Source organism: Lactuca virosa, chromosome 2, assembly GCF_052849685.1.
Source record: "Lactuca virosa cultivar CGN04683 chromosome 2, Lactuca_virosa_CGN04683_v6, whole genome shotgun sequence".
Lineage (NCBI taxonomy): Eukaryota > Viridiplantae > Streptophyta > Magnoliopsida > Asterales > Asteraceae > Lactuca > Lactuca virosa.
Genome location: NC_136427.1, coordinates 70,571,674 through 70,584,535, shown reverse-complemented (window position 1 = coordinate 70,584,535; position 12,862 = coordinate 70,571,674). Strand labels below are relative to the sequence as shown.

Genomic DNA, 12,862 nt, shown 5'->3' with positions numbered 1-12,862 from the left:
TTCCGCCGTTCTGGTTTGGGGGTGTGACATTTTTTGTTGCGTCATTGGGCTTGTTTAGTTAGTCCATTATGTATTCGGTATTGGGCCTGTCCAAGCCGTCTCATTTATTAGGGTTTGAGTATTAATATTGCATGCATGCACCATAGTTAGTTAATGCTTTTGATATAGATATTCTTGTAAACCCTAGCACGCCTCTACAATTGAAATTCTTCATCGAGTTCATCTGAGGCGTGACTTTTAATCATTCAGCATCAGTTTGATTACATTTGTGTTCTTTATTTACCTGTTGAATCTAATCGATCTTTAAGGATTCATATCCCAAGAATTGGTATCAGAGCGGGTCTTTGAAGATCTATTGATTTTTGAAGTATCGGTTCTTGATTTGATGATTTTCTGCACAAATTATTGAAGATTATTGATGTTTTGGCGGATTGGAAACAAAATTTTGTTCAATCAACTGTTCATGGAGAATTATGTTACTGTTCATTGTGGTAATTCCAATCTGATTCTCATTTAGTTCATATGTTTCTGTGGATATGATTTGTTTTATGCTCAAAGTCTTTTGATTCATGTCACACCGTAAATTTTCATTTAAAAACACAATAAAACACATGCCACATTTTCTCAAAAATCACAAGTATCAAATTATCAACATTTTTCAAAAGTTGTTTATCACAAATCCAGGATCCTCCAATAATATATCTCTACTCAGATGTGTGTTCAATCGAGCCGGCACCTTCCCGCGATCCTGATAAGAACCTGAAACACATAACACATAACACGGTAAGCACGAAGCTTAGTGAGTTCCCCAAAATACCACATACAAAATATTAGCCACTCGAGGCTATAACTCTATAAGACCCTCTGGTCAATGTGTCTCAGTGGGACCCTTCAGTCCCACAACTCTGATGGACCCTCCGGTCCTAACTCTGTGGACCCTCCGGTCCTAACTCTGTAAGCTCTGAGTAATACACAGCATAAATCACAAAGAAATAATGCAGGGTATCACAATACATAGATAAGCACATAAGACATCTCAGTCACACACAAATACCACTCATGGTAAAGTATAGTGAGAAGACTCACCTCGAGGCACGCAAGCAATTGTCCCTGTACTCGAATCTCGAACTAGCCCCCGCCTAACACATAAGGTAAATATTCTCTAATTAATACTCGATTAACAACTCTAAGTAAACCAAATGTTACTCTTTCTCTCTCTAACTCCGGAAGTGGATAAAAGACCATTTTACCCCTCCATGATCTCCATTACTCACGATTGACTCAACCCTAAAGTCAACAGAAGTTGAACTCGAGTCAACAGTCCTTGTTTGATCTGACTCGTCGAGTGCACTCATGGAACTCATCGAGTCCACTCTCATCCTCCGAAGTCTTGTGAAGGTCCAGCTCAGCTCGTCGAGGTGACCCCCAACTCGCCGAGTTATCACATGATCAAGCCTATCAGGACAAACCCTCACCGACTCGTCGAGTCAGCCTATGGACTCGGCGAGTACCTTCGATCTGATTTCCCATTTAGACATCCAAAGTCAGATCTATCATTCCAAACCCTAGATCTAGCCCTTTACAACACAAAAGTCGCATAAAGTCTCGACCTTTACGTTCATGCATGGCATAAATGCTTCAAAAATGCCAATACAAAGCCCTTCAAGGGTTTGGTGCTCAAAGTCTTGTCTCTAACTCAATAAAGCTTGGATCTTTGGTGTCTCAAGTCCTTCTGCAGTCCAGATCTGAGGTTTCAACCTCAAGATACGCTCAAATAACTTATTGCCAAGAATGGATGGGAGAAAACCCTCAAAATCTCCCTAAACTAAGATCTCACAAAGGAAAGGTCAAGATAGGAGCTTTTTACCTTTACACCGAAGCTAACCACTGAAGAACTCTGGATCTACAGCCCCTCCTTGATTGAACACTCCAAGCTCTCCAAATCTCCTTCAAAGGATGCACAAACCACTCCAATTAGCTCCTCACTCAATCTCTAGCTCTAATGGCGATTAGGGTTTATTCACAGGGGTGTAGGGTAACTGGTGAGGCATAAATGGGGCTATAAGTTCCCTTATATAGGCCTAACCCCGGGGAATTAGGGTTTCTCTGCCTAGCACCTACTCAGCGAGTCAACTCTCTGACTTGTCGAGTCCATTCATTAATCCCACGTGAACACTCGACTCTACTCGACGAGTTGGACTCACAACTCGCCGAGTCACTCCATGAATCTCAAGATTAATCACACAATAATATACCTGAAAGTCCGGATGTTACAATTCTCCCCCACTTGAATTAGATTTTGCCCTCGAAATCGCTCCTCAATAACACATAGGTCGAACCTAATAACCAAAAAGCACCACTGAAAGGATCTCATACCACACAACTATCTCCCTTCATGGACACCTAAATCCAAACAGGAACTCCCACTCAGAAAAGGACAGACCCCTTCTGCCTCTACGATAACCCTTCTGACTCTCCATAATCTGAAAACTCTAGTGGCATGTCTCACTGCCAGACCGCCTCCTCAAGATATCACCATGTTATTCGCTCCACGAATAATTAACCCTGATAACTCACTGCCCCTCTGATTCTCTCGTTGCGACTGATAAAACAAGTCAATGCTCAAAAATTGACTACCGATCACTCATACCAGACATGTTAAACAATTCAGATCATACTCCAAAGAATGAAAGGATCACATCACACCAGGGACCCATCTACTGCACTGCAATCAAAACCCATCTGAACAATGAACTCTCAACACTCTGTCCTCAGACACAAGACAATGATCATGTTTGTTCGGAATTATCCTCTGACATCCAACAATCATAAACCCCAGCTCCCTTCTCCAATATCCCTTTCAACAATGAGCACCAGGTCATCTCCCGACCTAGCAGTTGAACCTCCAAAGGTTACCCATTGCATACGTCAACATGTCTCACTGACTTCCTTCCCACACCAACTATCTCGGCCCAGTGTGACACATAATTCATGAAGTCCGCTTTACCCCGAGCAATTACTACAATCCCAATTGAAGATCATCTCATCCTGACCTCTGTCGTCTACTACTAATTGGTTCCATGCGTCTCGCGATACCTCTCGTACCAACGAACTGACCCACTCATGCCTAAGTCATCAGACGACAAACAGTGCCCCTCAAAATGGAATCCCTTCTCTGGATCCAAAATCTCATTTCGCCTACTCAATACATCACTAGAGTCAAACTCTAACTCGAAAGCCTGGTCTGACTCAGAATTGGAACCACTTGTCCCAAATGAAGCACTCAACTCACGACCCATGACCCACAACTCACGCATACATCACTTCTCCAATTCCTTCTGATTACGATAACCACACCTTAACTCAGAATATAACGATTCCCGATCATTAAGGAGACCCCAGTGTCGCCCCTGGTCCGACCTCCAGGTTCCTAAAACTCAAAGAATAAGGCTACCCAAGCCTAAAAACTCTTCTGCGTCATGCTCTGACTAGCGAATAATACGGCTCCCCGTAGTATCATGATATTTCCCTCTCACTATCCCGTGAAGGCTACGGCTCCCCGAAGGCCTATGACACTTTCTCACTGACTTGTGAATACTACGGATCCCTGCAGTATCACAACACTCTCCCTTTAACCAGTGAATACTACGCCCCCCCTCGCAGTATCACGACACTCTCTCGCTGACTAGTGAATACCACGGCTCCCCACAGTATCACGATACCCTTTCTCTGACTCATGTATACTGCGGCTCTCCGCAGTCACACGATACTCTTTTGCTCACTGAGTCGTCATGGGCTCACTCCATGGTCTTTCCCCGATAATCCTAAGTGACTACTCCCACTCGGATCCACTCGCTCTCTTATCACCTCAAAATCTCATCATCAAGTCATCACTACACTGAGTTCACTAGCTCATGTGTCACACCCCGCTAAAGCAGAAACACGAGGCGTGGCAGTATAAAGGGTTTCATAGCAACAGTTAAAAGACAAACCAACCATAGTATTAAAAATCATTACAAATTTACAATGGGTTTGAAAAACTTTTTAAAAGAAATTACAATGTAAATTGAAATACAACACATGCGAATGTTCCTAAAAGTGATGTGTCCCTAAGTGCCACTTACTCGATGATTCCTGAAAAAAGCATGTAAAACGAGCGTCAACTATAAAAATAGTTGGTGAGTACTCATAGATAAAAAAAATAATAATAATATTGGTTTCATGAATCGAAATCAAAGTTTTGAAATTTTTTTCCATAAATAGAAATATATTGCAAAAATGAGTATTAAATTTGCATAAACAAAGTTCATTGTTGTAATGAGAAACAAAGTTCATTGCTATAATTAATAAACAAGTTTATTGCCATAATTAACAACAATTTTGTATGTGTATGAGCAAACAATGAGTTCCCAACCAAGCCTATGACTGATGCCCTATCAAGATCTATGCTTATCGTTCCATAGATTATATGGTATCATGCACTCCAGCAATCGGGCGAGTGAGGAGTTGTCAATTCCTAATAGCACTATCCATAATGACCATTGGCTCAAAGAGTTAATGGTTGGATTAAAGTATAAGGGAAGGGACTTAAGACGATAAGGCCTCATGTTTCGTGTTGCATAGACATACATAGAGAGATATAGCAAAATATAGCAATCAAGTTTGATACAAATCAATTTAAATACAACGAACAAATAATAGTTTTTCGGACATGCTTTTCCACCCCAAAACATAAAAACCGAAAATAGGGGAGTCGTGAATACTCACAATATGCATTGAGATGATGCAAATGGTGCCTTGAGCTAAGTTCCACTTGTACCACTATCGATTCCTACAATAATGGTATTCACCAGTGAGTCTCTAATCGAAATCTAACACTAGTATACTTACTACTAAAATAGAATTATGCCAATATTGTGTCAAAATTTAATTTTGATAATTTACAAACATTTTTCTGTTAAAATTAAATTTCAATGAATCAATTGTTATATAACAATTTAATTGGAAAATTCACATTATTGAAATGCTAATATTTAACATTTTAAGAGGTGTTCCAATGATTTAATATTCAAAAACTAAATCAATTTAGTTCTAAAATTTCCCAAACTTTGCATTTCAGTTTTAATTGAAGTCAAAGACCTTAAGATAAATTTTCTTGAATTTTTGATTTGTCTAACTATTTTTCACGATTTTAGTTTCTTGAATAACCCTAAAATCATGAAAAATACTAAACAGTTAATAAAAATTACCAAATTCATATTTTGGTTCTAACTACATTAAAAGACTTCCAGATAAATTTTCATGAATTATAGATATGTATAACCATCTTTCTTATATTTAATTCTCTAAATAGATAAAAATTCATGAAAAATAGCAATCAGTTAAGAAAATACCCCAAACTTTTTATAATACTGTCATTACACATACTTAAGCTGGGAAAAATATAAAAATGGATTTCTAAACTGTTTAACCCAATTTTATGATTTTTGTGCATTTAAGTGTATTTAATCTTGGGGAAATAGATGAAAAATAGCATACAGAAGAGAAAAATTATCAAAATTTTTATGTAGCATCCTAATATATTATAAGGTGTTCTGGTAAATTTTCATGAATTTTGGATGAGTAAAACTATTTTTCCTGTTTTTAGTCCATTATAAACACAAAAAACCATGAAAAATAGATATACATTTTGAAAAATTCCCAAAATATTTTCCTGAGTCTTCCACATAGGGTAGAAGCTGCGAAATTTATTAGATACCCTTTTTATATTCCTAATGTGGTTTTATGATTTATTAGAGCTAAAAAAGGAAAATTCAAAACGATATTAAACAGTAACAAAAGTCATTGAAACTTCATGGGAGATGTTTATTAACTTAAATGATCATCCAAGAATATTTCCAGAATTTATTTACTAGTGTAAGTATTTTATATGATTTAACACTCTATTTTCTTATTATTTTCATGTATAAATAAATAAAATATATATTGGGCTGAAAATTTCCAGAATGCATCTTCATACAATTTAATAACATGAAAAATTGTTTTCTTATTTTTGATGTCGAAAAACATGCCTAAAGGCTCAATAAATTATAGAGAAAACTTGGTTCTTGTGATTTTGGTAAATATTATTGATGTTACTTTGAGAATTTTTGCAACATGTTCCAAAGACTTTTGAATCAAGATCTTTTTGTACCTCTTAATACATGATGTTAAGAGTTCAAAATAATTTTTGAATGATTTTTAGTGATGAATAAGTCCTTTGAACATGCAACACAAAAAAATGTTCATAAGAAAAGTGCTGTTTGAGCAAAAGTTTTGTAAAAATTGTTAAAAATCGAAATATTGGAATTTTCCAGTGAGGTCAGATGGGTTTGAAAGCTAACTCAAAATATTATATTTCAGGAAAATAAGCACGAATTTTGGTTAAGGAATGAGTGAGATATGGCAGTTTAAAGTCAGGTAAAGAAATCTGGCTGATTGCATGCATGATGATTGGTTAGAAAAGTGAGTTTTCATCATTTCCTTGAGTAAATATTTTGAAATATTTTAAATATATCATGATAAACTCATATTTTAGTCATGTTTCCAGAGATCAAAAGATTAAAACTTATCAAAATGTATACATGCATTTATAAACAAAATTTTGTTTCTCAAAAACTCTTAACTTGAGTTTGATGTTTTAATCCTTAAAATCTATTTTTGCACTAAGATCATGGACATGCAACCTTGTTTATCATACATGCATGGTGTTAAAACACATCCATGATCTTCTAAAAACCATTTTAACAAAAAGAAAACAAGTTTGAAGAAGATGAAGAAGGAGAAGAAGGAGAAAGTGTAAGAAAATAGCAAAACTTGAAGGAAAAGTAAAGTAGAAATCGATTTTACCTTCAAGAACACCACAATATGATGAAGATTTGAGTATCTTGAGTGTTCTTGGACTTATTTTCTGGAGAAATTTCGTGGTTCTTAGGGGGAAGAAGAGAGAAAATGGGGTGGTGTTTGGAGAGAAAAAAATTAGAGAGAAGGTAGAGAGAGTTTTCTAGAGAGAGAAAGAAGAGAGATGTGTGTGTGTTGGAGAATGAGAGTGTGAGAGAGATATGGGGAGAGAGGGATCTGAAATTTTGAGGATAATATCCCTTTCTCATTCATTTTGTTTTATAAAATTTAAGTTCTTTTATAAAATATCTCAATTTAAGTTAAATTTTATTTTCCTTGAATGCATTTTTATAATTTTAATTATTATAAGATCATATTATGAGGTTCATAACTATGTTTATATAATTTTTAAGGTTAAATTTCATAAATTTAGGTTTTTAGGGCATTTAGGGTTTTTGAGAGCTTGTAAATCTTTGGATATCAAAATTAATAGAATCTTTGAGACTTAAATTTATCTTATGGTATTATAACTCTTTTATAGTTATAATAATGTTTGTAACTTATTTTATCGGCTTATTGGCATTCTATGTAGTGGTTTCGAGATTCAAGCGAAATTGAGGAAATCAAGTATACTAGTCCTAGTTTTCAACTCTGACTTAAGTTCCAACGAGACTAGGACCTAATTTCTACCACTAGGTCAAGTGCATGATGTGTGTATATGATTCATGAAAAGGTGTTTGAGTCAAAGAGTGACCTAAATATGGATATTCACTACAGTTAAGTAGTTGTAGAATTCACATATCAATGTGAAATCTAAGTATACTATCCATTGATTCTAATTCTTTCCAAGTTTCTAGTAGGTTATAACTTAGTTTCTAGTTACTAAGTCTAGTATGTGTCGTGCCTACACGTACAACTAAGTTTATCAAATCTAGAACCGACTCGAATTTTGACGATTGTCACATCATGCCCTACAACCCAACATAGATAACTGCACACACCCACTCAGTTTATGCACCACCACTCCTGATGTAAGTTCTCATAGGCAAGGCACTTTTCTTAGCACAGATACTCCCTCAGACAGTCCCACTCCGTCGACAATTCACTGTGGGGTTCCCACCGGAACAATAAATCACTCGGGTACTTTGGCACACCATCACAACATCTCACGATGTCTTGCCTCAACCACCGAACTGCCACCCATGGCATCATACTCGGATAACACAATGTATCCATCCAGAATCTCATAATATCTCGACTCCACCACCAATCTTCCTCTCGTACAACTCATAACTTCGGATTATTCCAACTCTCAATTGCTACGAATCATGCTAACCGAACCATGTTATCTCCTCTCAATCTGCTACGAATCATGGTACTCGAACCATGTTACCTCTCTTCTCAATCTGCTATGAATCATGGTACTCGAACCATGTTATCTCTCTTCTCAATCTGTTACGAATCATGGTACTCAAACTATGTTATCTCTCTTCTCAATCTGCTACGAATCATGGTACTCGAACCATGTTATCTCTCTTCTCAATCTGCTACTTAGAACCTCTGGAATTCTCCCTGTTTCGAGTATGGGTCCTCTGCTTTCAGTAGTACGGGCCCATACTACCTGCCACATCTACCCATACTTTCCACACGGATCGTCCCAGATTTCCTAAGTAGCTGCTCAACCTTCCCAATCACCAATCCAGTTATACCTGGTCGCTCTCTAGCGAAAAATCCCCTCTTATCAGCGTACTCATCTGACTAAAACACTACCTAGGCCCTTCCTAGGTTCTCACACTCCTCTGCCATCAGCTGCTGAGGAACTCCTCATGATGCCAACCATCTACCTCCTGAATATCGTCATATCCACTTAGTAGCTGACTCCCATCATCAAGAGTTCCACAAAGCACGAAGCAAGCAGCATTCGGGCATCAAATAACCTCCACTGAAACATAAGGCCACTCTGGCATATAATTCCTCTTGCTCTATTCACAACTCAAAAGACATCGCCGACTCAGGCAATCCTACCTCTCGAGGTATCTAACTACTCTTCTCAGTAGACTCCTTAAATGCTCATCTAGGTATCTCTCCTAGATTATCTCTCGACTCAGAACTCTCTCTAGGTGATTCCTGCTAGATACTCTTACTCAACACATACTCAAAATCACATCACAGATAGCAGCAACTCCTAGGCTAAGGCATCACAAATCAGGCAACTCTAGTCCTAAAATATGAAACACCTAGCCTATCTCTAGCATGCATAATATCTCATAAAATATCTCATAAATATCTCATAGCACAAAAGTAAGGGTATTTTGGGAAATCACCGTTCGGGCTCTGGCTGATTGTACACACTGCTCCAACTCATTTTCTCTTAAACTCTTTCTCATTTTAGAAAAATTTATCTCTTTTGAAAATCTTTCTCAAATCCTCAGTTTGAGTCTAGACATACCCGAAGGTGTATCCTAATCCCCTCAAACCAAGGCTTTGATACCAACTTATAACACCGTAAATTTTCAAATAAAAATTTCATTTAAAAACACAATAAAACACATGCCACATTTTCTCAAAAATCACAAGTATCAATTTATCAACATTTTTTAAAAGTTGTTTATCACAAATCCAGGATCCTCCAATAATATATCTCTACTCAGATGTGTGTTCAATCGAGCTGGCGCCTTCCCGCGATCCTGATAAGAACCTGAAACTCATAACACATAACACGGTAAGCACGAAGCTTAGTGAGTTCCTCAAAATACCACATACAAAATATTAGCCACTCGAGGCTATAACTCTATAAGACCCTATGGTCAATGTGTCTCAGTGGGACCCTCCAGTCCCACAACTCTGATGGACCCTCTGGTCCTAACTCTGTGGACCCTCTGGTCCTAACTCTGTGGACCCTCCAGTCCAAACTCTGTAAGTTCTGAGTAATACACAACATAAATCACAAAGAAATAATGCAAGATATCACAATACACAGATAAGCACATAAGACATTTCAGTCACACACAAATACCACTCATGGTAAAGTATAGTGAGAAGACTCGCCTCGAGGCACGCAAGCAATTGTCCCTGTACTCGAATCTCGAACTAGCCCCCGCCTAACACATAGGGTAAATATTCTCTAATTAATACTGGATTAACAACTCTAAGTAAACCAAAGGTTACTCTTTCTCTCTCTAACTCTGGAAGTGGGTAAAAGACCATTTTACCCCTCCATGATCTCCATTACTCACAATTGACTCAACCCTAAAGTCAACAGAAGTTGAACTCGAGTCAACAGTCCTTGTTTGATCCGACTCGTCGAGTGCACTCATGCAACTCGTCGAGTCCACTCTCATCCTTCGAAGTCTTGTGAAGGTCCAGCTCAGCTCGTCGAGGTGACCCCCAACTCGTCGAGTTATCACATGATCAAGCCTATCGGGACAAACCCTCACCGACTCGTCGAGTCAGCCTATGGACTCGGCGAGTACCTTCGATCTGATTTCCCATTTAGACATCCAAAGTCAGATCTATCATTCCAAACCCTAGATCTAGCCCTTTACGACACAAAAGTCGCATAAAGTCTCGACCTTTACGTTCATGCATGGCATAAATGCCTCAAAAATGCCAATACAAAGCCCTTCAAGGGTTTGGTGCTCAAAGTCTTGTCTCTAACTCAATAAAGCTTGGATATTTGGTCTCTCAAGTCCTTCTACAGTCCAGATCTGAGGTTTCAACCTCAAGATACACTCAAATAACTTATTGCCAAGAATGGATGGGAGAAAACCCTCAAAATCTTCCTAAACTAAGATCTCACAAAGGAAAGGTCAAGATAGGAGCTTTTTACCTTTACACTGAAGCTAACCACTGAAGAACTCTGGATCTACAACCCCTCCTTGATTGAACACACCAAGATCTCCAAATCTCCTTCAAAGGATGCACAAACCACTCCAATTAGCTCCTCACTCAATCTCTAGCTCTAATGGCGATTAGGGTTTGTTCACAGGGGTGTAGGGTAACTGGTGAGGCGTAAATGGGGCTATAAGTTCCCTTATATAGGCCCCAACCTCGGGGAATTAGGGTTTCTCTGCCCAGCACCTACTCGGCGAGTCGAATCTCTGACTTGTCGAGTCCATTCATTAATCCCACGTGGACACTCGACTCTACTCGACGAGTTGGACTCACAACTCGCCGAGTCACTCCATGAATCTCAAGATTAATCACACAATAATATACCTGAATGTCTGGATGTTACAATTCATTTATTATCTATAGATCTATATGTTTTTGCCCAAATCACGAGTTACTGTTGTTCATAATATTCATTATTTTCTATTGGGATCTGATATTCATTTGATCAAGCCGAAAGTTCTGCCCAGTTATATTCTCAAAGTCATTTTGTTTTGATTCAATTTTGCCCAAATTACAATATGATATTGTTCACTGTTCATGACGTTATTTAAGCCCAAATTGATTTATCAGATCTTTTCTTTTTGTTCGAACACTTCGTCCGTTCTTGACCTTTGATGGAGTCTTCAGTGAATCAATATTCATTATCGAGTTTCCTGGTCAAAATAGTCGATCGATTATCGTTTTCACTGCATGAATTCTAAATCCCGTATTAATCTGTTATACAACTTAGATCGTGTTCCTATTTTTCAGTTGATCCTGATTTTTCTTATCTCTGTTCAAATCGACTAAATCCCTTTTGTTATTGTCCATTGATTCATCTTAAAGAAATTTGTTTTGAGTTTTGCCAAAAAATGGTTCGTTTATGGTTTCTTGTGAACAACAATCAAGAACAGATGAACATAATTGTGTTACGATTTTAATGGTCAATGCTAAAGGTCAAAATTGGAATTATTGATCTGAGAACGGTGTAATCGGATTTGAAGTACAGTGCAGGTATTGGAATCGTTATTGGCATATCATTTGGAAGGATCATTCAGAATCAGAACTGAATTCAGAAGCTATGCAATCATATTTGGCACTTAACTGGAGTTATTTAGGTGTGTTCGCCATTTGAAGGTCATACCTCAAAGTCAAAATCGGTGTGAAAAACCTTTCCTGCGAACTAGTGAAATCGGAGCTGGACTTCAATTGGGAAGAATATTGATGGTTTGTAGTTGGTGTAATGGTCCTGCAAGCAGAATGTGTTTGTGTATCTGTTCGCAATTGATAGTCAAAGGCACATTCAGAAAAGTCAAACTTGACTGAGGATCAGGGTGAACTATGAACGAACCTCTCTTACCTACGAACGTTCGTAAAACAAACATGTGCTTGGATTCGGTTTTGCCAGTGATTCGCATCTATAACAGGATTCGTAGTCGCTAATGAGATGTTCGGAACGAACGAGTTTGTTGTTGGAATTAGCTTGGATTCGCAACTCACAGATAGATCTTGTGCTCGGAACAAACCTGGATTCGTGTTTGTATCAGTGTGCTCGGAACGAACTTGGATTCGTATGTTTATGCTTGGAATGAAAGTAGATGGAATTGATTGGAATCGTATTTGTGGTTTCGCTTGTGAACATTCGTTTGAAATCACGTTCCAGTCGCATTCTTTTAATCACACTTTAAATTGGGGAAGAAGATATTCAAGTTACATTTTTTATCCCTGTAACTTCAGCAATTTGACGATTCTGATCCCTGTATTTTTGTGACTTGGCACTTTTGGATTATATTAAGCAATTGTTACAAATGAAGGGAAAATTGATGCATAATTACGTTTTCAGTCCCAAAATTTCAACAAAGTGACAGTTTCAGCCCATTTTTCGAAAAGTTTGCAAATTTGAAGGCTGGTGAACAGTTTTGGATTTTTTAACGCACAATTTTTTTCGTGAACAGAAAAATAAGGATTCCATCAAGTCTTGGCGGTTCGGAAAGTCGTTTTTTGTGATAACGTCAAATTTTTTCGACTATTTCGGATTTTATACTTCATCGTTTATATCATTTTGTCGCGGGGGAGCATAGTAATTTTTTATCCATTCAAGATCATTCTC

The 12,862-nt window shown here is 37.8% G+C and overlaps 1 long non-coding RNA gene across 4 annotated transcripts; it reads right to left on the bottom strand.

Moving 5' to 3' along the window:
• Positions 1–621: 621 nt before the first annotated feature.
• Positions 622–12,402, bottom strand: LOC145156381 (uncharacterized). Of its 4 annotated transcripts, none has more exons than XR_013736656.1 (4): positions 12,113–12,402; positions 11,897–12,026; positions 4,768–4,831; positions 622–759 (listed from the first exon to the last, which is right to left on the bottom strand). It is a non-coding gene; the product is annotated as an uncharacterized LOC145156381 (long non-coding RNA). The 4 variants fall into 4 exon arrangements; XR_013736654.1 differs by lacking the exon at positions 622–759 and adding an exon at positions 4,080–4,134 and having other exon boundaries at positions 11,858–12,026; XR_013736653.1 differs by lacking the exon at positions 622–759 and adding an exon at positions 4,080–4,134.
• Between the last annotated feature and the right edge of the window lie 460 nt (positions 12,403–12,862).